The following is a 24,799-nucleotide window of genomic DNA, read 5'->3' as shown; positions in this document are numbered from 1 at the left end:
GCATCTAATGGTATTTTGAACGATCCTTGTGTTTTGCCTCAGCAATAGTGCCTGATAGGCCATTCCATATGTTTATTACATGCTAAGTGAAAAAAGTCTTACTAACATCTGTTGGAAGTTTGATTCTCTCTCATTTCCATTTATGTCTCCCGAAATTCATACTGGGTGGGAAATAGCTATTCAGGCTGACACGTTGCACTCTCACTAGATTTCAACCTTCTCCAGCAAAGACCCTCTAACATTCATTCTAACGTACATAATATTTAGCACCTGACTTTTTTTTTTTCCCCTAATACATTTGTTATTATGGTGCTAATACACAAATTTTGCCAGCATAAGCATTATGAAAAGAAATCTTAAGTAAATGCTGTTGGCTTGATGGTCTGCTGATGCAAATCAATGTATTCTAACTTAAATTAATGGAGCGTGGTGGTTGGCATTAGATTAGATTTGGCCTCAAAACCCAAATGTTACAAACTCATACAAGCTTGAAAAATCAAGAGTTCAGGGTAATGTATCATCTGAAAAAGTTAAAGAGTAAAAAAGTTATTCATATAGGAATCCATGGTACAATGTGAATTAGGTCTGTGAGACAAAAAAAAAAATAAAATAAAAATGAACTGAACTGCAACAGCAGAAACAGTTTTGAGCTCTGCCTTGATTTGCTCTGTCTGAAAGCTGACTTTTAGGACAAATAAACAGTTTTTAAATCCTCTGCAGAGCTGCATGATTCAGTGATGCTGTTCTTCCTGATGAGTGTTCAAATGATGTTTTCTCTTAGCATACTGGCAGGACTTAGGCTGAAAGCCCCAAAGATTCCCATTTTCTCCACTTAACAGAGTGGCTCTGCTGAGAAAATGCCTTTGTCATCTGAACCTGAATCCTGTATTCTTTCTGTGCTCGAAGTCCCTTAAAGAAAAGGATTAAAATCTGTGTAGTAATACCAAAATTATTTCCACTTTTACTTCTAGAATATCACTACAATTACTTTTGGTATTCTGAAGAGCATTTTGCTTCTGCCTAACATGCTGCACTAGGCACGTTTTCTTGGGGTGGGGAGTAGGAGGAGGGTCTCTGTGCTTTGCTGTAGCCAAGGAAAGGAATCCCACCTCTCCACTACACCTTTGCAATGAAAAGCAGGTTGGCATTGATTCTTCCAGACCTTAAGTGCCATGAAGTACTGGAAAAAGGTGAAACACAGTAATGAAAAGATGAATTATTATTTTTCTTCCAAGATACTGAAGATGCTGTTTGTGCTGAAATGGAGGAAGTGAAGCTGCAGGAATAAGTGCAGACTGCTTTTATTTTCTCTGTCATGTATGTGTGCTCTCATACATACAAATGTGTCTATGTATGCATACACATGCATTTGTATTTATGCATATAATCCAAGCTGCAGTAAGAGTTGATATCCCACAGGAATAGGAAATTCTACAAGTCTGGGGACTCTGCTGGAAAAGAAACCTGCTTATCTTGCTGCTAATGGAGATACACTTATCTCTGCATGAAGTCATGCATATATATTCTCTAAACTTTCATTTATTTTATTTTTTATTTTTTGTATCTGACACTGCTGTGTAATAATGATCTTTTCTTACTTAAAATATCCACCTGCCCTTTTCTTAGATCCTCTTTATTAAATTCTGAATTTCTTAAATAGCAGCAAATCATCACGTTCCAGCATCAGAGTATCTCTGTGACTTCCTGTAACTAACAGGCTCAGTGAAATCACAAGTGAAATTATTCATGTTGAATCTCTTACATCAGCAAATTCAGTTTCAGATTCGGAGTCCTGTAATGTATTCCTCTCACACATCATCAGATGAAGCTAAGTCTTTGGAGATAAAATTTTGTCCCTTTGCCATTTGTAATCATTTGAGTTCATTACATTAAATACTGTACTCAGTTGCATTTGATCACTTTCACTGACCATAACAAATCTGAGGAAGTAGGAAAGAGGTTTAAGTTAACCTATCATACCTCATAATTACGGATGAAGGTCTTTATTACTTGGTAATTGAAATAGGCTAAGAGATTTCATCCATACACTTACAGTCACCTCATTAGTGAACAGCAATGCATTATCTCACCATCACATAATCTTGTTTGATGGGTGTCTTGAGTTGGAGTTTGCCCTGATGCTTAGCCACTGGTGCTGCTGGTGGTTTGTAACATATATGGAGCCAGACCAGAATGAGAGCCAACAGTTTCCAAAGAAGAGAGTAAAACATTGGAATAAGTTACATGCAGAGGTTGTGGAACTGCTGTTCTTGGTGTTACTTCAGTTTTGAAGAAGAAAGAATGAGGATTCTGAGAAAAACATCACAAAATGTGATATTTGCAATTTAAAAAGAAGCTGTTCAAGCATAGTGTCTGCTTTTTAACCAAAACATTTAAAAACTCAAACAATAAGATACAATCTAACATCAATTGTTTATTTTCATGTCTTCAAGAGCAAAAACTACCTCAGGTAATATGCAATTCGGATTGTGATGTGCATTTTCTTCATGTGCTCTAAAGTGGGTAAAAATAATTTCCATACAATCACAAAATGCAGAATAGTTGAGGTTGAAAGAAACCTTTGGAGATCACCCAATCTAATCCCCTGTTCAGAACAGCATCAGCCAGTGCAGGTGGCATATCATAAGGATGAGGACTCTGTTGACTCTTTAAGCAACGTGCCCCAGTGTTCAATCACCTACACAGGAAAAACATTTCTCAGGAATTTCTTGTATATTTGTGCCCACCCTCTCTTGTCCTGTCACTGGACACTATTGAAGTGTTTTCTTCATCCCCTCCCATTGAGATAATACCTCTCCTGAGCTTTCTCTTCTCCAAGTTAATCACATCCAACCCTCTCAGCTTTTTTGTGCAGGCAAGAGAAAAAAAAAAGGCAGTTAAGAATGAAAGAAATTATCTTTGTTACATTAATATTTTTCTATCTAAAAAAGTGGGGAAGAAATTTTGTATTAAAAGATTGACCAGAATATTTCAAAATAAACATGGGAAAAGCAAACGTAATCCTTGAAGTGCCATTTATTTTCATTTAAAAGATAATTGTATAAGATAATTTTTAATTCAAATTATTTTCTAGTAAGCATAATAAAAACCACCCTCTTTCTCCTTTCACTGCTGATTTGTCAGTCACTCTGAGTTGGTAATATATATATAATGTTATTAATTAAATGTTTTGCTTTTTCTAAACTTCTCATTAAAGACGAAAGATTTATTAATGAAAATGTTTCATCTAATTGCACAGGTATAGCACCATTTGCCTTCATTCTGTTTGCACTGAAGTTTACAATTTCTGCCAGTTAAGAAGTGGCATTCTCACTTTGTTCAATTGCATAACACAATATGGTATATATTCCACATTTCCAGCTGCCTGCTATCAATACAAGATGGAGATTCTGGTCTTCAGCTACTGAAAGGTTTATTTTCAAAAGTTGCCACTTTAGCTGAAATAGCACAAGAAACAGATATAAAAAGCTTTCTCTGGGATGTGCCGTCCTCTTGTGATTCAAGCACACATAGACTCTACTAAGGGTCAGGACAACTCTTCAATTATAGCAACAGTGTCTGACATTTCTTTTTCTTTTTTACCTCAGTCATGAGACTTCACCATTTGAACATCTCTTTAAATAAGTTTTGTTATATTTTATTTCATTTTCTGATGAATAACATCATGTATTAATTGGTCACAACACGAATGTATAAGTTTTATTAAACACAGTCTTAAACTCCCTATAGCATATGTGGTCATCTGTATGCTGTGCACGTTCTCTAATTATATCATTATCTTTTGGTGGGGAAGCCATCACATTATTATATGGCATAATACCATGATATCTTTTTGCAGCTCCTGCTGTCAAAGGAAGAGCACAATGCTGTCAAATTTAAGCGACTGTCTAGACACCCAAGCCTCAAGTTGATCCATGTCAGAACAAATTTACTGTTCAACCTAATTTCTAACATTTCCTTACCTGTTTCCTAATGCTGGGGCTGTCATTCAAGCATTGTTTATGTAAGGAATGTAGTTCCACATTTAGTAAAGCACAACCATTTTTCTATAAATACCATCCTTGAGCAAAAGAGAGAAAGCATTTAGTGATTCACTCACTGCAAAACATCCTGCAAAATCTGTCTTTACTTAGGGTTGCAGTCCTGTGCACCTTATGTTTTAGTGTAGAAAGGCCAAAATAACAAAAAAGGAGAAGGTTTAGATGGAACACCAGGTCAGCTGGCAGTACTGTCACACAGATGTTTATAATGTTGTCCATCCTTTTCCCAAACAGAGCCCAGAAACACACAGGATGGGTCAGAGACCCCACAGGCACAGGCTCTGCCTTATTTGCTCTTCGTTAGGCCTCAGTATTCCAGGGGATATTCATCTGCAGTGTGAATAATATCTTGTAGACTCCTAGTGTAGGAGGCAATATGATGAATCCTACAGATCTTTCCCTGCTTTTTTTTTTTTTTTTAATTTTCCCAGGAGAAAAGAATGGATAACTCTACAATGTACATGCAGGAAAAGAAAAACAGAGATCTTTCACCTTGATGTTCAGTTGAACTGAAGGAACATTCATTTTCTACTGTTTGCAGCAGGAAGGAATTTTTTATAGCATCTTTACTAAAGGAAGACTATGTCTGTGGGGTTTTTTCTTAGCTTCCAGAGAGATTTTATGCCTCAAAGAATGGCAGGAAGTAAAATTGGAAATAAGGTTCTCCAGTTATATAGCAAAAATAAAATAGATATTAAGATCAGAAGCACTTAATGTTGGTTATAAGGTGAAAGTTTTATATTGCAATAATATGAAGAGAATCTAATCAAAATTGATAGCAATTTGTGCTAGGTTCTTCAGATATAAAGTGGCTGGCAAGGTTATGGTCTGGATCTGTTAAATAACCCAAAGAAAAATTATGTCATGAAATACAGAAATATGTTATTACATTTCACTTTTAAATAATACTATTGACCACCTAGATTCTTAATTTGCATTTATCTTCAAACAATATGATGTAGAAAAGACCCCAGCTTGCCTCTTTAAAAGGTTATCTTCAGGCTGTTTGGCATTGTTTGCTGTGATATACATGAATTCCTTTTACATTGTACTATCAGTAAGACCATGGGCATGAAGGAGCAAGACTCGATAGCATGCCCATGCCTCTGTGATTTCTAAACATCAGAGTAAAGAAGACAAAGAAATTACCCTGATGGGGAGCAAAGAGAGTTTAAAAGAAATATGGAGGATAGTCAGATAAGATTTAATCAAGGCACCACTCTGAATTGCTTGTTAAAATGTGACAGCAAGAAGACAGAGAGAAGGTAGCACTATTTCTGATGCTATCTGGTTTTGACATACCTGGTACTTTTAATAGGTTTCTGCTAGTCAAAGGCAGCTAACCATAACATAGCTCTGTCCAGTGGAAAAAAATTATTAACAAATGACAGGAAAAATAGAGAAATCTTTGAAAAATATAATCTGGGAATATATTTGTTTCTACATTGGCCTGGCACTCAGAAAACTCTTTCTTCTTCTGTCCTCTTGCTATTCTAATACACTAAGGAAGGTGAGTAAAAGAGTTAAGGTAGAGTTAGGAAGAGATGGTCAGCAGCCTGCTGCACCATATAGATGTACAAAAGCCTATGGGACCAGATGGAATCCACCCAAGTATTCGCACTGAGCTGTTGGAACTGATCACCAAACCACTTTCCATTATTTTTCAACAATTGTGACCAAATGAGGAGATCCCAGCACACTGGAAGTTAGGCACTATGACACCCATCTACAAGAAGGACCAGAAGGAGGATCAAAGAAACTACATGTCTGTAGTTTAATTTCAGTCTAATCTGCTTGAGGGTAAGTAGGCCCCTCAGAAGGATCTGTACAGCCTGGACTGATGGGAAAGAGCAGTTGTATGAGTTTCAGTAAGTCCAAAGGCTGAGTTCTGCACGTTGGCCAAAATAACCCCATCAGCCTTGCAGACCTGGGAAGGAGTGGCTGGAAAACTGCTCAGCAGAGAGGGACTTTGGGGTGTTGATTGATAGCTGGCTGAACATGAGCCAGCAGCGTGTCCAGGTGGACAAAAGGGCAAAGTTGGATCAGATGATTCTTGGGGTCCCTTCCAACCTGGAATCCTGTGATTCTGTGATTGTGATGCTGTGATCCTCGCCTATATCAGGAATGGTGCGACCAGCAGGACTAGGGATGTCACATCTCAAATATTGTGTTCAGTTTTGGCCCCCTCACCACAAAAAGGACATTGAAGTGCTGGACCATGTCCAAAGAAGGGCAACAAAGATGGTGAAGGATTTAGAGAGTGCGGCTGAGACAGCTGGAGTTGTTTAATCTGGAGAAAAGAAGGCTTAGAGGGGATCTTATTGCTCTCTACATCTACCCAAAAGGAGTTTGTAAGGAGGTGGGGTTCGTCTGTTCAACCAAGTAATGTGTGACAGGACAAGAGGAAATGGCCTCCAGTTGTGCCAAGGGAAGTTTAGGTTGGATATTAGAAAGGGTTTCTTCACTGAAAGGGTTATCAAGCACTGGAATGGCCTACCCAGGGAAGTGATGGAGTCCCCATCCTTGGAGGTACTGAAGAGTTGTGTAGATGTAGTGCTTAGGGATATGGTTTAGTCAAAGACTTGTACGTGTTAGGCTAATGACTGGACTGAATCATTAGCTCTTTTCCAATCTAGGCAGTTCTGTGATTCTGTAAAATAGTTTTTAATTTTTTTTTGTTTGTTTAATTTTCATTTTAGAGGAGATTAGGCTGAACAAGACAATGTGGCTCTGCATGAGCCTCAGGCTGAGAACTGCAGGTCTCAAGCACGTCTGTAATGCAGAACTAAGCGATTTGGGTTAGAGGTGGTTTACTGCAGTTCCTTCCTTGCAAAGTTAATCACTTTTTGAAGCATTTTAAAGATAATTTCCATATTGTATTTCATTCTCTTCTCTGATTTACAAAAAGGATGGTATTTGTCGCCATGTCTACAACTTGGTTTTAATGCCTTCTATGCAAAGAGCTCCTTTATAAACGACCACGTCAAAATTAACCTCTAATACAATGAACTTCTTTTCCTGTTTGCAATTGTACAGGCCATCTACCCTCTCAATCAAAATCCCATTTATGTTTGTGCAGCGTCTCTGTGGCAACTACAAGAAAATCTTGTTGGAAAGTACCTTGGCAGCTTATCTTTTTTTTGTCTTGCTGTCTTTTTAATGATGATCCCCAGTGTTTCAGAAGGAACTAAAAGAATAAGCAGCCAACATATTGTGGCATTCTCTGATCATCCTGTACCTGTATTTCAGGCATGGGGGTTGTGGGGAAACTCAAAGAAATAACTGCAAGAAAAACTAAAACCAGCAAATAATTTTCATCCAGACTGAAGGAGCTGCATATCTTGCCATTGCTGCTATATTATAAATTCTTGAAATAAGACTAACAACAGTACTTTCTGGGACTGTCCAGAAGAGCATGCAAATTTGTGCAAATTCCTTTTTTTTTTTTTTCAGTTGATTCATTTCTGGACAAAATGGTGTATAACTTAACATAGCAAGTAATAGTTATCCTTTATTTTCAGTGCCCTGCTGAAAGAATCACTTATTTTCACTCTTCTTCTCCATGTGAAGAGTCATTAATTTTGCAGAGAACAGTTGGCATTTTCACAGCAGTGACTATTTTTCACTTGAGCAGAGTGGAAAAATATCACTATATATTTTCTTTGTGTGGAAAGCATAAAAAATATGAAGCAGATCCAGTGGTTTCATTTTTCACAGAGGCTGCAATAATATGATTTTCACTGGTCCTCTCAAAAATTGCTTTGGCCAACCTTTACTGTAAAACAGCCATAAGACATTTCTAGGTTTTATATCTACACCATGGTAAAATAGTTGAAATATGTTTTCAGAGAGTCATCTTCTTGATATATAGCTATCTTTTAAAACTAGGAGGTTTTTATTGACATGTTTCTCACATATATTGATGTTTACATTTTTATAGTGTGCTTTCCAAGTGTAACAGCATTAATACCTGTTTATCCAAAATATTTTTTGACTTTTAAAACACTCCCAACCAAATCAGAAACATCCAAAAAGTATGTTACTACCAGAATTTGATCACATGCACAAGCAATGCAAGACAACAAATGCAGCTCCTCTGGTTTAAATATAAGGGATGCCTGCAAGCATCAGCTTTGTCCAGTGAAATTTGTACCAAGATTCTTGATCTTGCAACATTAATGTCAGTAGAAGCAATGACTTTAATAGTGCGGGATTAGACCTTAAGTGCTTTCTGGGCTCACTGCCATTTTCTGAATGCTAGTAGGTTGCTCTTGTCCTTGCAAGTTATGTTTCTAATATTCATTTCAAAATTAATATCCAACTGTAGTAACTGATCTGCAATGATTTCCTTTCTGGTCACATTAGGTGAGAATAAAACCTTGCATAGCCTTCTTAGTGAAAACTGTTGGTAAAAAGAGCATTCTTCTTTTGAAATATTGAAATTCAGAACTGCAAAAATATACAGAATCCATATCCTTGTTTCTCAAATATTTATTCCATGTGATAGGGTTTTACTATCATTCTTTATACCATGTTGAGTGTATAGAAACAAACTCAATAGCCAAGGATATGGCAGAGAGCTAAACATATAACAAAAAGGAAGATTTCTAGCCTATATATATCTCCTCCCAAAACTCACTGAGAATCATAGAATCCTGGAATGGTCTGGTTTAGAGGGGACTTCTGAAGGTCATCTAGTCCAACCCCCTCTGCAGTACTCAGGGGCATCCACAACTAGGTCAGGTTGCCCAGAGCCCTGTTGAGCCTCACTTTGAATGTTTCCAGGGACGGGGCCCCAGCTACCTTCCTGGGCAACCTGTTCCAGTATTCCACCACCCTCATGGTGCAAAACTTGTTCCTAACATCCAATCTAAATCTGCTCTTCTTTGGTCTGAAGCCATGGCCTCTCATCCTTTCACTACGGGCCTTTGTAAACAGTCCTCCTCCATCCTTCTTGTAGGCCCCCTTGAGGAACTGGAAGGATGCTATTAGGTCTCCCCAGAGCCTCTTCTTTTCCAGGCTGAACAATCCCAGCTCCCTCAGCCTGTTCTTGTAGCAGAGGTGCTCCAATCCCATGATCATTTTCATGGCTCTCCACTTCACCTGCTCCATCAGGTCCACATCTTTCCTATACTGAGGGCTCTAGACCTGGATGCAGTACTCCACGTAAGGTCTCACCAGAGCAATGTGGCACCTCACTTGATCTGCTGGCCACACAACTTTTGTTGCAGCCCAGGATGCAATTTGCTTTCTGGGGTGCAAGCACACATTGTCTGCTCATGTCCATCTTAAACTGCTGTATGTTTTGGGGTATTTTTCTGCAAAATTAATCCTGGAAGGCAGAACAAAATGTCATGACAAGTACACATTCAACTTACTATTTCATCTGTCACAGAGGTTTGTGTTTCACATTGGTAGGAATTTAGTCACAGTATTTATTTAGGAACAATTCAGCAGGTTGAAGGTTGAGTTCCTGCCACTGCAGCAATCTTCTGGTTGTTACAAGGTATGTAACTGAATGGTAGTGATTCACCTTTCTGCACTCCCGGAGGTGGACATCAAAAAGTGGTTGGCTCAAACTACATGATAGTACAATATTTGGTTTTGCAAATCTATCTGTTTCCACTGAGGAAAAAAAAATAAATGGCTATTGTAGTAAGTGACTGAAGGATAGAAAAGAAGAGAAGTTAGGTTAAACCACCTTGCGTACTGGTCTTGTAAAACATAAACCAAACAAAGGATGCTTGTTCCACATGGCAATGAAAGTGGAAGGGATTCAGCTATTACTCAGGCTCTATAACATTACTATAAGAACAAACTCCAATTTTGGCCTTTTATGTCCAAAACATCTTAGGAATTAGGGGGTTTGCAAGCAGCAGTGCAATTTAGAATATGACTTCATTTTCCAGGTTCTTGTGCATGTAGATATTACAAGTGCTTTTAACTGAATGATTGACCAATTGTCCTGTAGGACATTCTTCCCCTCAGTGCAGAAGGAAAACAGACACCACAGGCAAGGCAATTGCATTAGCAGCTCTGAACCCAGACCTTGTTTCCTTTGCATCATTTTATTTCCAAGTTAAATAATTTTAGCATAGACTTATTGTTCATTAGAAAAAAAAAAAAAGGCTAAAAATATCTGAATAGCTACTTGTCTCAAGTTTAGTTTTATAAAGCACATATTTTTAACACTTAAAATTACGATATATAGACAGATAATAGTTTTATACTTGATCAGCCTAATCCAGTGTTTCCAAAACTGCTACTAATGAGTAGAATTTATCTGATTAGTCTATTTAATTGTTTCTATTTCATACATCAGTAAAACTCTGATCAGCTGAAAAAGGTCATAACTTGAAAATGCAGTTCAAATATATATATATTTATCTTCTTGTTTTCCTTCTTATGATCTAACTCAATTGCTTTTAATTACAGATAAAAAGTATTTTTGGTGAAAGCCTAAAACAAGGCAACTGAAAATAAAAGCTGTTCAGCTCATTCCCTTTGGTTGTGATGAAGTTTGTATAATTAGCAGAACTTTCAAAGCCTTTTGTAATGTTTCTGTGAAGTATCTATTCTCTGCATTTTTTGGTGGCTTGACTGTTTTTGAATACAGAGAATGTTATGTGGTCTTCACAGTGTGATTATTGGTCTTAGCAGGCAGCCTTTTTGTGTGTGTGTTGGGTAACTCATAGAAGCTAGGTGGTGTCTTTAGAATGATATTGCTTTCATCAAAACCTGGATTGAAAAGCTTTAGATTTCTTTCCTGAACTGTATGGTTAGTCATGGTTGTCCCTTTGTTTCAGGGAAATGTGTTGGTGTTCTATAAATTTATACTGCTCAACTCACATACTCATGTTTCTTACAGTCCTTCATTATTTCATTGGTAAAATAATTGCATCTTTCTTAACTCTGCTCACTTCAGGTGATTCATTTCACTGAAAGGAGTATCATTCTTCTGTGCTAGTTGGGCTATAAGCAGACTTTTCAGACACCTTTTTCTGACTCTCAGAAACTGAGCAGCACAAGTATTTCACCTCTCTTTGGTATGCAGGAGCATGAGTAGATCCAAAGCAAAGTCACGGATATGATTAGTCCTCATCCCCCTCACCCTCTAACAAACAGCAAAATCATCCTTTTTATCTATAATATTTAGGCTACAGTGGAAGAACCTCATAGATCTGGTCATAAATCTGGTGATAACCAAGATGGGGAAAAGTGAGGTAATTTTTCTGTCCCTGTTCACCTGATCTTAAGACTTCACTGGATGTGGTGTGGAGTTAGAAGATTATTTTCTCAAACCCAGAATACTTTTACAATACTCAAAATGTTTTCTGTTCTGAACCTGAATTAGAGATCAAAACTCAAACCTGATAAAGGACAGAAAAAGTCAATTTCCAATAAATTGAAAGTTTAATTTTAGCTTGAACTTAATTTTGCTAGTTTAATTAAATTACATTTTGAAGGACCCTTGTGAATTATTCCTCAAAACCAGAATCATCCACTTACAAAATGTGAAAAAGTTTCAAAAGTTTTAAGACTTTTAACCTTCCTCACATAAAAAAAAATAAAATCCTTCAGGTGAACAAGTTTTCATTTTAAAAAATGATTTCTTTTTTGAGGATGAAAAAAAAAAGTATCTTAAAAAAAAATATCTCTAAACAGTTCTACCTCAGATTTCCACACCTTTCTACCCATGATAACTGAAAGATAATAGGAATCTTGCACCTATTATATGTCATCTAGTGATTTCTACTAAAAAAACAAAGGAGCTTTCTGACTTGTGACATATGAAAAAAATACAGTGGTGGGCTGAAAAGGTAACCCAAGTTTGACTGTAAATTTCCTTTAATATTGGCTACATGCTGCTTTACTAAGGTATACCACAAGTCTAGGAGCAAAGATGAGCTACAGCAACTTTTATTAGTATTTAAATCTGCCCTCCCTGCAGCCTTATGGGAAGATAACTCACGTCCTTACTGTTCATGGTTGGTGCTCATCTGAATAATGACCCATTAATCAAACCAATACCTGGCCCAGTTTACAAGATACTATAAACCAATATGAACATTTCAAAGTATGCCTCAAACAAAAGGAATGACAAGACATTTCACTCATTCCCTGTACTTACTGCATACTTAACTAAAAATGGAATATTAAAGCTCTATTAGGACATTCCAGTTTGGTTGGGGTTGATTCAGCCACTCAGGGCAGAGTGTTATCAACATTAGGGACATCGAGAGAAAAATGCAGGCAATCAATAGCCATAATAATGAGATAGGCATTGTCCTCATTGAAGTACCCTGGGGAGGAGACTCACAAATAAATGGACTGGAAAATATTCCCATATTTAGCCTACCTAATTTTCTTCTCCATTTAAACTAATTGTGTATAAATAAAGTAGCTGTTAAGACTAATTCAACTAAATCTACCCTAAATAGTCATCATCGATTTGCATTATAGTACGGGTCGATGAGGAAAGGAAAAGTAAAAAGCCTGGGTAATGCATAGAAAAAAACCAGCATTCTTTCATAAAACTGAGCCAAAATACACACCTCTGAAAGCACTTTGTGTTTTAAACACCCCCCATACTTTGTAATATGTTTAGCTATAGATTCAATTATTACTAGGCTCTGAAATCTTATTTATGCTTATTTATGCAATAAAAGAGCCACAGGAAATGAAGACACTGAATACAGAAATTACTTGATGGGTAGAGTTCTAAAGTCAAAATTTTCAGTTCTATAGGAAAAAATAAAAATAGAATTTCCTTTCATTAGAAATCCATTAGCAACAACAAAGAGATAAAGAGATGCTTAGGAAACAGTGTGAGAAAATCACAGAATCACAAAGTGATGCTCATCACAGAGTGATGGGATTTCCAGATTTTATACTCATAAGACCAGATAACTAAGACAAAGAAATAAACATGAAGTACACACCTTGCTAAAATATGATATATTTGTATGTTACACACATAGATGTTTATTTGTACACAGACGACTAAAGCTGGTAACTTTGCCTTAGTTAAAAATTGGTGTATACTTCATTAGCTCTGCCAAACGTAAGCAATTCAGTATAAAATTTTTGCCTGCTCATTTCTATCTTTGTTCTATATCTTGAAAATTACCATCTTCCTTGGAAAAGAGATGCAAATGTTCAACAGCCTTTTCAAGGAAATTACCTGAGTGTAATAAAAAAGATTTCTTAATGTGGTAACAGCCTTAATTGACAAGAAAAGCTCAGGTACTGTAAAAGGTTTTAGCTGAACCAACTGTGCAGAGAGATCTTGCTTAGCAAAGAGGTGCATCTGTAAATTGCATTGCTTCCTTCTGCACCACAAACACTGTAACCAGAATCTCAGCTCTTGTAAATTAGTGAAGCTTCACTGATTTTGCAAAGATTCATGCATGGGTAATGTTTGTACTACAACCCGAGGAAGAGTGGAGCAACAGCCCTCCTGCTTTCAATGGGCCAAAATCTTGATAGATTTAAAACTATATTCCACTATTATTGGTTTGTTTATGGTACTATAAGCAGACTACCTTCCAAAGGAACAGAAATCCTCATCTTCTGCTGACTTCTAATGCATTTCATGGCCTTGCCCCAGTTTAATGGTTTAACCATAGCAGCACTCATGCCTCCCCGCTCCCAGTGTGATGGGAAGGAGATTTGGAAAAAAGAGAGAGTAGAATTCATGAGTTGAGGTAAGAACAATCTAATTACTAAATAAAATAATAAAAATTAAAAATTAAACAAGTGATGTAATAAATGTGGTGCACAATGTAATTATTCATATCTGCTGACAGATGCCCAAGCATCAATTTCCTTTCCACAGCCAACTCCCACCAATCCCATGGCATCCTATGGAATATCCCTCTGGCTATTCAGGTCAGCTGTTCTGGCCATGCTCCTTCCCAACTTCACCCCTTGCACACCAGCAAACCAGGGGAAGTTGAAAAGTCTGCAAGAGCTAAAAATGTCAGTACATTATCAAGATTCTTCTCACACTGAATCTGAAACACAACACTAACTATCTGCTAAGAAGGAAAATTGCTTTATCTCATCTGAAACCAGGACACTCATGTGAAGACTTTAGCCACTCTCTCTCCCTGGGTTAATCCACATTCTAAAGACCCCTCCTGACTGCCAGGGCCAGAGGATGTATAGAGTCAGCCTGAGAAGATAGTTTAGATCACTTACAAGCATTGTGATTTAGAGAGTTCTAGGCACTGAAAAAAAAACAACAGCAACAACAACACACACAAAAAAAACCCCAAACAAACAAAAAGAAAACCCAAAACACAACAAACCACCAACCAACAAAAAAAACCCCAACCCCAAAACCCAAAGCACAAACCAAAACATTTTTTCACTATTCTGTTTAGTACCTTTTCTAAAAACATTAGTCCTTTCACTAACAACTCTTATTTTAAATCCTCAAGCAATAAAACACATGTATTTGTTACAGGGGAGGGCTAGCTCCTGGCAGAGTCATACATTTAGAGCAAATTTGAAGCACTGTTTCAGTCCCTCTGTTTCATTCTGCTCCATCTTTCACCATCACTTCAGGTAGTAGCAATTAGAAATGTTTTTATACACATAGGAAGAGTTGCAATTATATTTTTAAACACTATGGAAAAGGAAATTTCCCTACATCTGTGTTTGTTTGTTTGGGGGTTTCTTTGTTGTTTGTTTGTGGTGTGTTGTGGTTTTTTCCTAGAAGTCTCAACATTTTTGTGTTCATTTCCCTAGAAACTATCAACATACTTCCCTTACATTCCTTTCAAAAATATGTGTACATGACATGATTCCTATCTTCTCACCACCTGAGATCCCCCTTTAAGCAAATTCAGATGAACTCAGCTCTGGTGAGGCCATGCTTTGAGTATTTGTCCAGTTTTGGGCACCTCAATACGAGAAAGATGTGGAGGTGCTGGAGCCAGTGAAGTGAAGGGCAATAAATCTGGGGAAGGGCCTGGAGAATAAATGTTATAAAGAGCAACTGAAGGAGCTGGAGCTGTTTAGTTTGAAAAAGGGGAGGCTGTGGGGAGACCTCATAGCTCTCTACAACTACCTGAAAAAACATTGTGGAGAGGCTGGTGCTGGTCTCTTCTCACAGGTAATTAGTGATAGAACAAGAGGGAATGACCTCAAGCTGTGGCTGGGTAGGTTTAGACTGGATTTTTTTTATTATTTTTATTTTTTTTCGTGGAAAGAGTGGTCAGGCATTGGAATGTGCTGCCCAGGGTGGTGTTTGATTCACCAACCCTGAATGTGTTTAAAGATCATTTGGATGTGTGCTTGGAGATATGGTTTAGGGGTGAACTTTGTTGAGTAAGGTTATTGGTTGGACTTGATGATCCTGAGGGTCTTTTCCAACCTGAATGTTTCTGTTGATTCTGTGATTCTGTGATATGAAATCCTGCTCTGTTTTCAAGGGCTGAAGGAGAGGTTAGCACTTTACCTTTGGCATCAAACAAGCCTCAAACAGGACCTTAACTTTCACAACAAAGATGCAATTTCTTTCAGAGGCTGCAAGCTAGGAATTTTAACTTTTTTTTTTTTTTTTTAAACATCAGCCCTCTGAAGTCAAAGGAATCACATAGAAAATTTCCCATAAATAAAAAGTTTCATGTATCTTAATGCTTGATTATGGGCTTACATATATGTGATAAATTCAGGTGCAACCTATTACTTTAAACTCCTCACAAATATTCATATTGTCCTTTGCCTATCAGTGCTAACAAATCTGAAAATAAATGGAATACCTACTGCTTTGAGCAGGTGAACTGGCAGACATACCTATGATTTTGGGCATTGCATGGAGCTATTAGACTTTCTAGGATCTTAACTGTAAGGCTATCCCAAACTCCCTTTTCAGCTCTTCCTCTAAAATGTCTTGTTGTTTGTTTTAGCAGGGCTAAAGAAATAGTAACCTATTTTCATTTATTTCTTTCCTTTCTGTCAAGTTTTGAGTACATCAGAAACAGCAAAATCAACTCTCCACAATTACATTTTGCTTGTGTGAAGGTCCTGCCCATGTACCCACGTATAGGTTGTGGAACATATTTAAGCATGCAGAAGCTGTAGGGAAAAAAAAAGAAAAGGAAGACCTGTAGAGATGATAAAAAATATCAAGATATGTAGGCAGAAGATCAGAGACTGAACAAAGCAAGTAAAACTGGGTTTGCAAGGTGAAAATGTACTTGACATTGATCTTCTGCCAAAACTTTGACGTGACATAAGATTAGCAGCAAACAAGGTCATGAAACAACTTGAAGTGTATTGGCATGAATCTTAACCAGACATGGACAACAGGTCTCTTTCATAGGAATCATAACTGACTGAAAAATGCATGAATAGCTCAGAAGGGTGACATGGGACACGTAACCTTTTAATTGCTGATTAGAGTCCTCCCCAAAGGTGGTCAAATGCCATTATCATTATAATTCTCTGAAAAGTCCTTCTGTGATGTATTTTGGTGATCTTAGTTCAGACCTACTAGATACATTTTCATATTATGGAAGCTAGTTACCAATTATCAAACCAGGAACTATTTAGTCTGAATATTTATTCATTCCCAAAGAGCTTCTAAAGAGATTCACACTGTGTCTTTCACTGTTTGCTTTGCATATTGATAAACTTGCTGATTGTTTGGATAAGACATGGCCACATGTGGAAGCTGATGATACTGTACACTATTGCCATGAAACAGCAGCCGCATCAATCCTCCCTGGGAGGAAGAAGAAGAAAGAAGAGCTTTATGCCTCATTTTCTTTGAGCTCTATTCTGCAACTGGAAGTAACAGATGGGTGATTGCAAAGATCCACCTCCTAAAGATGATCCCTCAAGCAACACTTATTTGACTTCTGTAGGTAAGTTTACATTAGTGGGACAGAAAGCTTCCAAGGTTACATTCCTGTTACTAAACTAATGTTGTTAATTGATGGGTGGGGAATCATAGAATCATTAAGGTTGGAAAAAACCCTCTAAGATGAAGTCCAACCATCAGCACAACACTACCAAATCCACTGAACCGTGTCCCAAAGCGCCATTTTTTGAACACCATGACTTCAAAAATGTTTACATACTTTTGAAAATCATTCAGACTAATGACACCGGTAACTTAGACATGATCCAACACTACATTAACATAAACTCATATTAAACATAAATCAACTTCCATTGTTTCCCAAGTTTTCTTAAATCTTCCTCATCAAACAAAGACTCTTGACCACCTTCAAAAATGTCTGTTTTCAAGAGTTCTGTAATTATGTCATTAATAACAGGAAGGTAGGTGAAGCGTCTGTTTACTAATTACAATTAATTTTACAAGGTAGTTACAGATTACAGTTCTGTGTTGTATGAAATTTGAAAATATTTTAAGTGTCACCATGGTAAAACAAAAATAAATGTTCCCAAACAATTAAATTTCCTCATACAAGAGAATTTGGTCTCAACAGCTCTTTTTACAGAATTGAGAGATCACAGGAATGAACACTGGATTTCTGATATCCAAACACACTGCTACATTATTGATTTCTTTGACAACAAAGAAACCCTTTGGTTTCTAAGGTCACTTACAACACTTTGTTTTTCACAGAAATAACAATTTTCTTCCTTCATGAAGCCATATGTATTATCCTAAAATATTCCAGGAAAACAGCTGCCTGTTATTCTTAGAAGCCTATGGTCCCACAGAAATTCTCAAAACAAGGCTGAGGGAGAATGAGATGTTGCATATATCCTTCACAGAATCACAGAATTGTCAGGATTGGAAGGAACCTCAAGGATCATCTAGTTCCAACCTCCCTGCCATGAGCAGGGACACCTTCCACTAGATAAGGTTGTCCAGAGCCACATCCAGCCTGGCCTTAAAAAATTCCTGGGATGGGGCTTTCACCACCTCCCTGAGCAACCTGCCATAGTGTCTCACCACCCTTATGATAAAGAACTTCTTCCTAACATCCAATCTGAATCCACTCTTCTCTAGCTTGGATCCATTCCCTTCAGTCCCATCACTACCTGACACCCCAAAAAGTCCCTCAACAGCTTTCTTGTAGGCCCCCTTTAGGCAGGCTACAATAAGGTGTCCTTGGAGCCTTCTCCAAACTGAACAGTCCCAACTCTCTCAGTCTATCTCCATAGAAGAGGTGCTCACCCTTTTGTCATCATCACAGCTTTAGATTTTCCTGCCCAAGGAAAGTTTCCTGTGTTATTAGGAGAGATAGCTAGAGTTTGCAATTTGATGCATATTCTAACCCAGTTTTTAATTAAAAGAATATCTTCTGAGGAGAGATCTCCTGTGTTTGCTTTCATCCTGGAGTCTAACATTTCGGAAAAGATCAGGAATCACATATGCTAACAGCTTTTTGTTCTTTTATAGAGACTTTTTGTTTGCCTCGTACACCAAAGAATTCTGTCAGGGAAAATACTGGGTTTTAATTTAATCTGTCCATGCCTATTTGGTTACAGTTTTATACTTGAAGACCTCCAGCTATTTCAAGATGAAAATGTTTCTTTATTCTGCTCTCAAAATTCTCAAAATCCAGTATAGAATCATAGAATCATTAAGAATGGAAAAGACCTCTAAGATCATCAAGTCCAACCATCAACTCAGTAACTTCCTTTCTCACCATTTTTTCTGAAACAGAGATTTTGATAAGACAAATTAATTTTTGCTTTTGGGATTATTTAGATTTCTTGGTAAGCCCTATGAGGAGAGACTGAGGGAGCTGGGGTTGCTTAGCCTGGAGAAGAGGAGACTCAGGGGTGACCTTATTGCTCTCTACAACTACCTTAAGGGAGGCTGTAGACAGGCAGAGGTTGGTCTCTTCTCCCAGGCAACCAGTACCAGAACAAGAGGACACAGTCTCAGGCTGCACCAGGGGAGGTTTAGGCTGGAGGTTAGGAGAAAGTTTTATGCAGAGAGAGTGATTGCCCATTGGAATGGGCTGCCTGAGGAGGTGGTGGAGTCATCATCACTGGAGGTGTTCAGAAGGAGACTTGATAGGGTGCTTGGTTGCATGGTTTAGTTGATTAGGTGGTGTTGGATGATAGGTTGGACACAATGATCCTGAAGGTCTCTTCCAACCTGGTCCTATTCTATTCTATTCTATTCTATTCTATTCTATTCTATTCTATTCTATTCTCCTATAGAGCTACTGAATTAAGTCACTACACCAGGTGAACAAACACTTCTCCTTTTCATAGCATTTATGTTCCACATAGAATCATAAGAATAGTTTTGATTAGAAAAGACCTTTAAGACCATCATGTCTTAACTGTTAACTCAGCACTCCCAGGTCACCACTAAGCCATGTCCCTCAGTACCACATCTAAGCAGCATTTAATTATCTCCAGTGACTACAGTACTTCCCTGGACAGCCGGTTCCAGGGCTTGACAAATCTTTCAGTGGAGAAATTGTTCCTAATATCCAACTTAAATCACCCCTAAACATTCCAAATCTAGCTACTATCTTTGTTCAATATTTGCTCCCTTCTGCTGGGATCAGGATGTCAAGATCTAGAAAAATAAGCACAGTCTCAAGTAGCCAGCATTGAAAATACAGACGGTAAACATACAGGTCTCTTTCCCCACTGAGGAATCACTGAAGCATAAGTGTATGTTTAGGGCAGAAGCTGATGGCTGTCACTGCTGAAGCCTAAGTGAATGTAAAGAGAACTGTTTTAGGGTGAAAGGTGCTGGTAACAGCATTGTACTCACTCACTCTAGAGAGGCTTCGTGCAGGTGACTGCACAAAGCAGCTCTGCAGTAGCAATGAGAGTGTAAAAGAAATTGGTACAGTGACCAAGTGACCCTAATATGTCAGGTCTGCTACCTATTATTATATAAATATGCATTTCCTATTGTCCATGTTTTATTGACCTGATGCCAGACGAAAAACCACTGGCTGGCACTTTATGGCTATTTCAATGGAGGAGAGAATGCTCCTAAGATATGGATACGAATGTGACAAGCTGTACAGATAATATGAATAAAAGATAAGCACATTTCTGTTCTGGGGTGAAAGAATCTTTAAAGAAACATTTTTTTTTAAAATGATTTTATTTTTTTTTTCCTGTGAGGAAAACAGCTTTTCCAGAGCAGTAAAACATTCAAAAAACTCCTGTCTTTTTGATTACTTACAGCATCTTGAAGGTACTGTTCCTACCCTTGTTAATCTATGTGATTGACAAGGTTTACATTTGACTGCCTTTTTTTTTTTCTTTTACTTCATTAGACAGCTCTACTTTTCATTTTAAATAGTGTAACAAATCCACTGCCACGTAAGTGTTTCAGTGTTGTCACTAGACCTGTGCTGAAGCAATTTAAAACTTCAGAAAAACATGTGGGATTGAATCCCATTCTTCTGTTTCTTTGGAAAAAAAAAAAAAGCAAAAAAAAAAAAAAGGATAGAATTTAACCCTAGAAGGACACTGTTATACAAATAAGTTGCTCTGGCAAAGACAGAAGAAGAGCAGATTGGTAACTACTTAGTCTGTGATAATTTAAAAGGAGTCTGGAGAATTAGTAAAATAGTAATTTTATCTTCTTAGTTCCAAAATCTAGTTCCACAGTATCCCAAGATACAGTACTGTATGTTGTGCATAATCCCTCATGCTTTTACATGAACTTCAGGAAATTAATGTTGTAGTGGTAGCACTGCCATTACATTCATTTTAATAAATGATATTAGGAAAGTAAGCATGTGGATTGTTCAAGTAATACTTTTAGTACACTTTTTAATTATCTAGGAATCTATGTCCTTATACAAGCATCTTAACTCTAGACCTAAACCACTATAGGAAGACCAGATTTCTACTTGATACTCAAATTGTGATAGGTTCAATTCTTGGATGTATTTTATGATGAAGGGCAGTAGAGGACAAGCTAGAATGAAATAAATGCATAATTCATCATGTGTCATAGGATGAGGTGAATTGCCTTTGCAGATATTGCTCTCTTGACATTGGCTGTGTAAGGGTTGTATCCAGCTAGCACACACCAGGCACCTAAGTCAAGCTGCTCCATTCAGGTGTTCTTATTTAATAGTTTGAATGTGTATTTGTTCCTCTCCTTCCACAAACACAAAAGTCATGTCCAGCATCATAGCTGCATGCCATTAAATCCACCGTTGCTTTAGCTTCTCTCTTGGGGTTATCTTGGCTCCCACTGCATGCTGCAGAATGTGTCAGCCTCTGCACTCAACTCCTGAAGGATCCTTTTCAGGTTGTATTTTGATCCCTCTTCCCCTTTCAAAGTGGCAAAAATAAATAAATTTGGCTTCCACAAGATTCGGCCCAGACTGGAGTTCCTGTGGCAAATTCTAATTAATAGAAAAAATAGTAATTCCAGTCATGTACTGCACCTTCATTAACCATATAGGTTGTCAGACTAGTTCTTCATCCTTGCTTTACACAATCACAGAATCACAGAACTGTTTTGTTTGGAATAGAAGCAATCTTTAAGATCATTGAGTTTAGTTGAGAGGGTTTCTGTCCATAGCAAGAGGGTTGGAGTAGAGGATCTCTGAGGTCCCTTCCAGCCTAAGCCATTCTACGATTATATTAAGCTCAAATGTTAACACTGCTGGGTTACCACTAAACCACATCCCTGACCAATTCATCACAGAACATCCATTTTCATGATTTTTTTTCCTAATCTTACCATCTAAACATGGCTCAAGGGATAATATTCATGTTTCAATCTCTCTCTTTAAAGAAAAGCTAGCAATATGTTTCATCTCCTAACATACATTAATATCATTCAACATACCACGCTCAGTTGCCTGATGCAATTACACTTTTCTTCCTCTTCACTATTCATTTTCTCAGTTTTATGTCTTCCTTTTATTTCTCAGATATCTCTCAGATATAGGGAAACTGGACAAAGGAGTAATTCACTAGTGACTGAAACTGTGTGATGCTGATCATCTCCAGATACGTTCTCTGATGTGCCAGATACTCCTCAAAGAAGGATGTGATTACCCAAGCTGGGGACACAGCCACATGTAATTTCTCAGCAAATACAGGCAAGCTCTGCCAGTGTACTGTGCAGTTGTAGTCTTGTCCTGCTTAAGCTGCCAGCTCACTGGCAGAGCCTTATGAGATTGCACAATTACAGAATAGTTGGGATTGGAAGAGACTTCCAGAAATCATCTAGTCCAACCTCTCCTGACAATGCAAGTACACCTAAAGCAGTCTAAAAGGATCACATCCAGGTGGGTTTTGAAAGTCTTCAGAGAAGCAGACTTCACAATCTCTCTAGACAGCCTGTCCCATGTCTCAGGTACCCTCATAGTAAAGCTATTCCTTGAGTTCAAGTGAAACCTCCTATGTTCTGTCTTATACTTATTGCCCACCACTGAAAAGAGCTCTGATTCTCATGACCTCTTTAGATATTTGTATGCATTTATAAGGTTTCCTCTCAGTGTTCTCTTTTCCAGACTAAAGAGCCCCATGTCTCATAGCCTTTCCTTGTAAGAGATATGCATCAGTCACTTCACCATTTTAATGGCCCTTTGTGGCTAAGATGATGCTCATCACTAAGGTGACAAAAGAACGGAGCTTTCTCCTGTCCCAAAATACCAGCAGAGCAAGCTCTACACAGATCAAAACCCAGTATAGGCACAACTGTGAACCTGGAGTAAATTCAGAGCTCGAATAACCTTTAAAATCCTTGCAGCATGTGGGCTGGCCATGCCAAACCCCTCCCTTTCCCTTCCCTTCCCAAATTCTTCCATGTCTCCAAGCAACAGCTTCCTTCAGTACCTTTGTTAGCCAGTGCAGTGCAGATCACTTTCATGACAACACTTGCTCACCCCTAATTCAACATGCTCTATTTATTCTTTGGACAACAAGCTACCGTGGCAAGACTATATTTCCTAATTCTATTCAGAATGGGGATTTTAATGATGGGGAACAAAATTGACCCCTAAAGAGCTGTTAGCCATAATGTCCTTTTGGAAGCAGTTATTTGTCATTCACAGTAACAGGTCTACACAATTAGCATGTGATCATCATGCATTTAAAAATAAACATGTGAGGGAAGGGACAGCCTCACCCTGATGGAAATTGGTCCCACTTTGTAAAACTCATTTTTTTCTTAATTGCAGAGAGGTTACAGGCTGCAGCAAAGCTCTCAATGAATAACCCTTATTATGTATTACACACTGCATGATTTATGCTAAACATGGCACCTTATGATCTGTATTTCCACCATCCCTTCATAATGCTTTTGTGACTTAGCTCAGCATGTCCTCTCTTTAACCTTTGTATTCAGAACATATTTACAAATATGAATATTTTACAATTCATATGGCAATCTCCCCTCTCATCTGCTGACTCCACCTTCAAACAATGCTGGTAGCCCCACAGGTTTTACTGTATTCCTGCTTTCACTCTTTATTTCAGAATGGACTAAAGCCCAGGATAAAAAAAAAACTATCATAGTATTGTTCTTCATTAATTGCTCTCATGTAAAACCTGAAGAAAAAGCAAAATGGAGCAAATCCAAGGCCTTGCTAAAGTCCAGATAGACTACATCCACAACCTTCCCCACATCCGCCAGGCAGTCACCTGATCATAGAGGGAGATCAGGTTGTTCAGGCAGGACCTGCCCTTCCTAAATCCATGCTGGCTGGGCCTGATCCCTTGGCCATCCTGTAAGTGCTGTGTGATTGCACTCAAGATGACCTGTTCCATAATCTTGTCTGGCACTGAGGTCAGACTGGCTCATCCAACCAGCCCTTCTTGTGGATGGGCACCACGCTGGCCAGCTTCCAGTCTTCTGCGACCTCTCTAGTGAGCCAGGACTGCTGAAAAACGATGGAGAGCAGCTTGGCCAGCTCATCTGCCAGCTCTGTCAGCACCCAGGATGGATCCCATCCAGTCCCATGGTTTTTTACAAGTTAACTTCAAATATTTCTTCATTTTCTGAATGATCTTAACTGGTTTGTGTCTTTCTAACTATTTTTGTAGGACGCTTGAAATTAGATTGCTGGAAAGTGCTACAGACAAGCCAGTTATTACTATTAGAAGTAGCAGCTTTTCAGCATTGAGCTGATGATCTTTTTTTAATCTCCCCCTGAATGTCTCCCAAAGAACACAATACTATTATCATCTTAATACATTCACAAAGTTGTGCCCAGAATTGCCTTGGGTAAGATAAGCAAGTATGGTAAATACATATGAAAGTCTCTGTGCAAAGCCCACTTTCTTTGCTTGTTCCTGCCTTGATGGGATTCATTGCTTCCCTAAGCAGCCCTTGCAATTTTCAGCAAGGTCCTTTAACTCATTTAATGTGCAACATTTGTTCATGCCTAATTTGTCTGAGCCAGGCCATGTTTGTGTTTTCCTTGAGTTGCGGAAAGGTTGATTGTGAGGGTGGAACTGCCTGCCTCCAGTGAATATATTTCTTTCCGAATTACAGTAATTACTGCAGGTTTCATTCGGTTGGTGCTCTCCTCACTGCCCCTCCTTGACAAGGTTAACAAGCAGAAGGTAACTGAACATCAAAAGATAAGTGCCTAATCACACGGGCAATTGTTGACGGTACCATTTCTCTGGTGACGGTGAAAACGCTCTGCACTGGATTCCACTGCAAAGGCACGTAGGAATTGAGTTCTCAACCCTGAGGGTAACAATTGTAGATGTCAATAGATCTGCATGACCCCCAGCTTCTATCCCTAAGAATATGTTACTTCTATTAAGCAAAGAAAATAGAGAAATTT

The sequence above is a fragment of the Dryobates pubescens genome, chromosome 9 (genome assembly GCF_014839835.1).
Source record: "Dryobates pubescens isolate bDryPub1 chromosome 9, bDryPub1.pri, whole genome shotgun sequence".
Taxonomy (NCBI): domain Eukaryota; kingdom Metazoa; phylum Chordata; class Aves; order Piciformes; family Picidae; genus Dryobates; species Dryobates pubescens.
The sequence above is the reverse complement of the archived record's forward strand: the minus strand, read 5'-3'. Positions refer to the sequence as shown.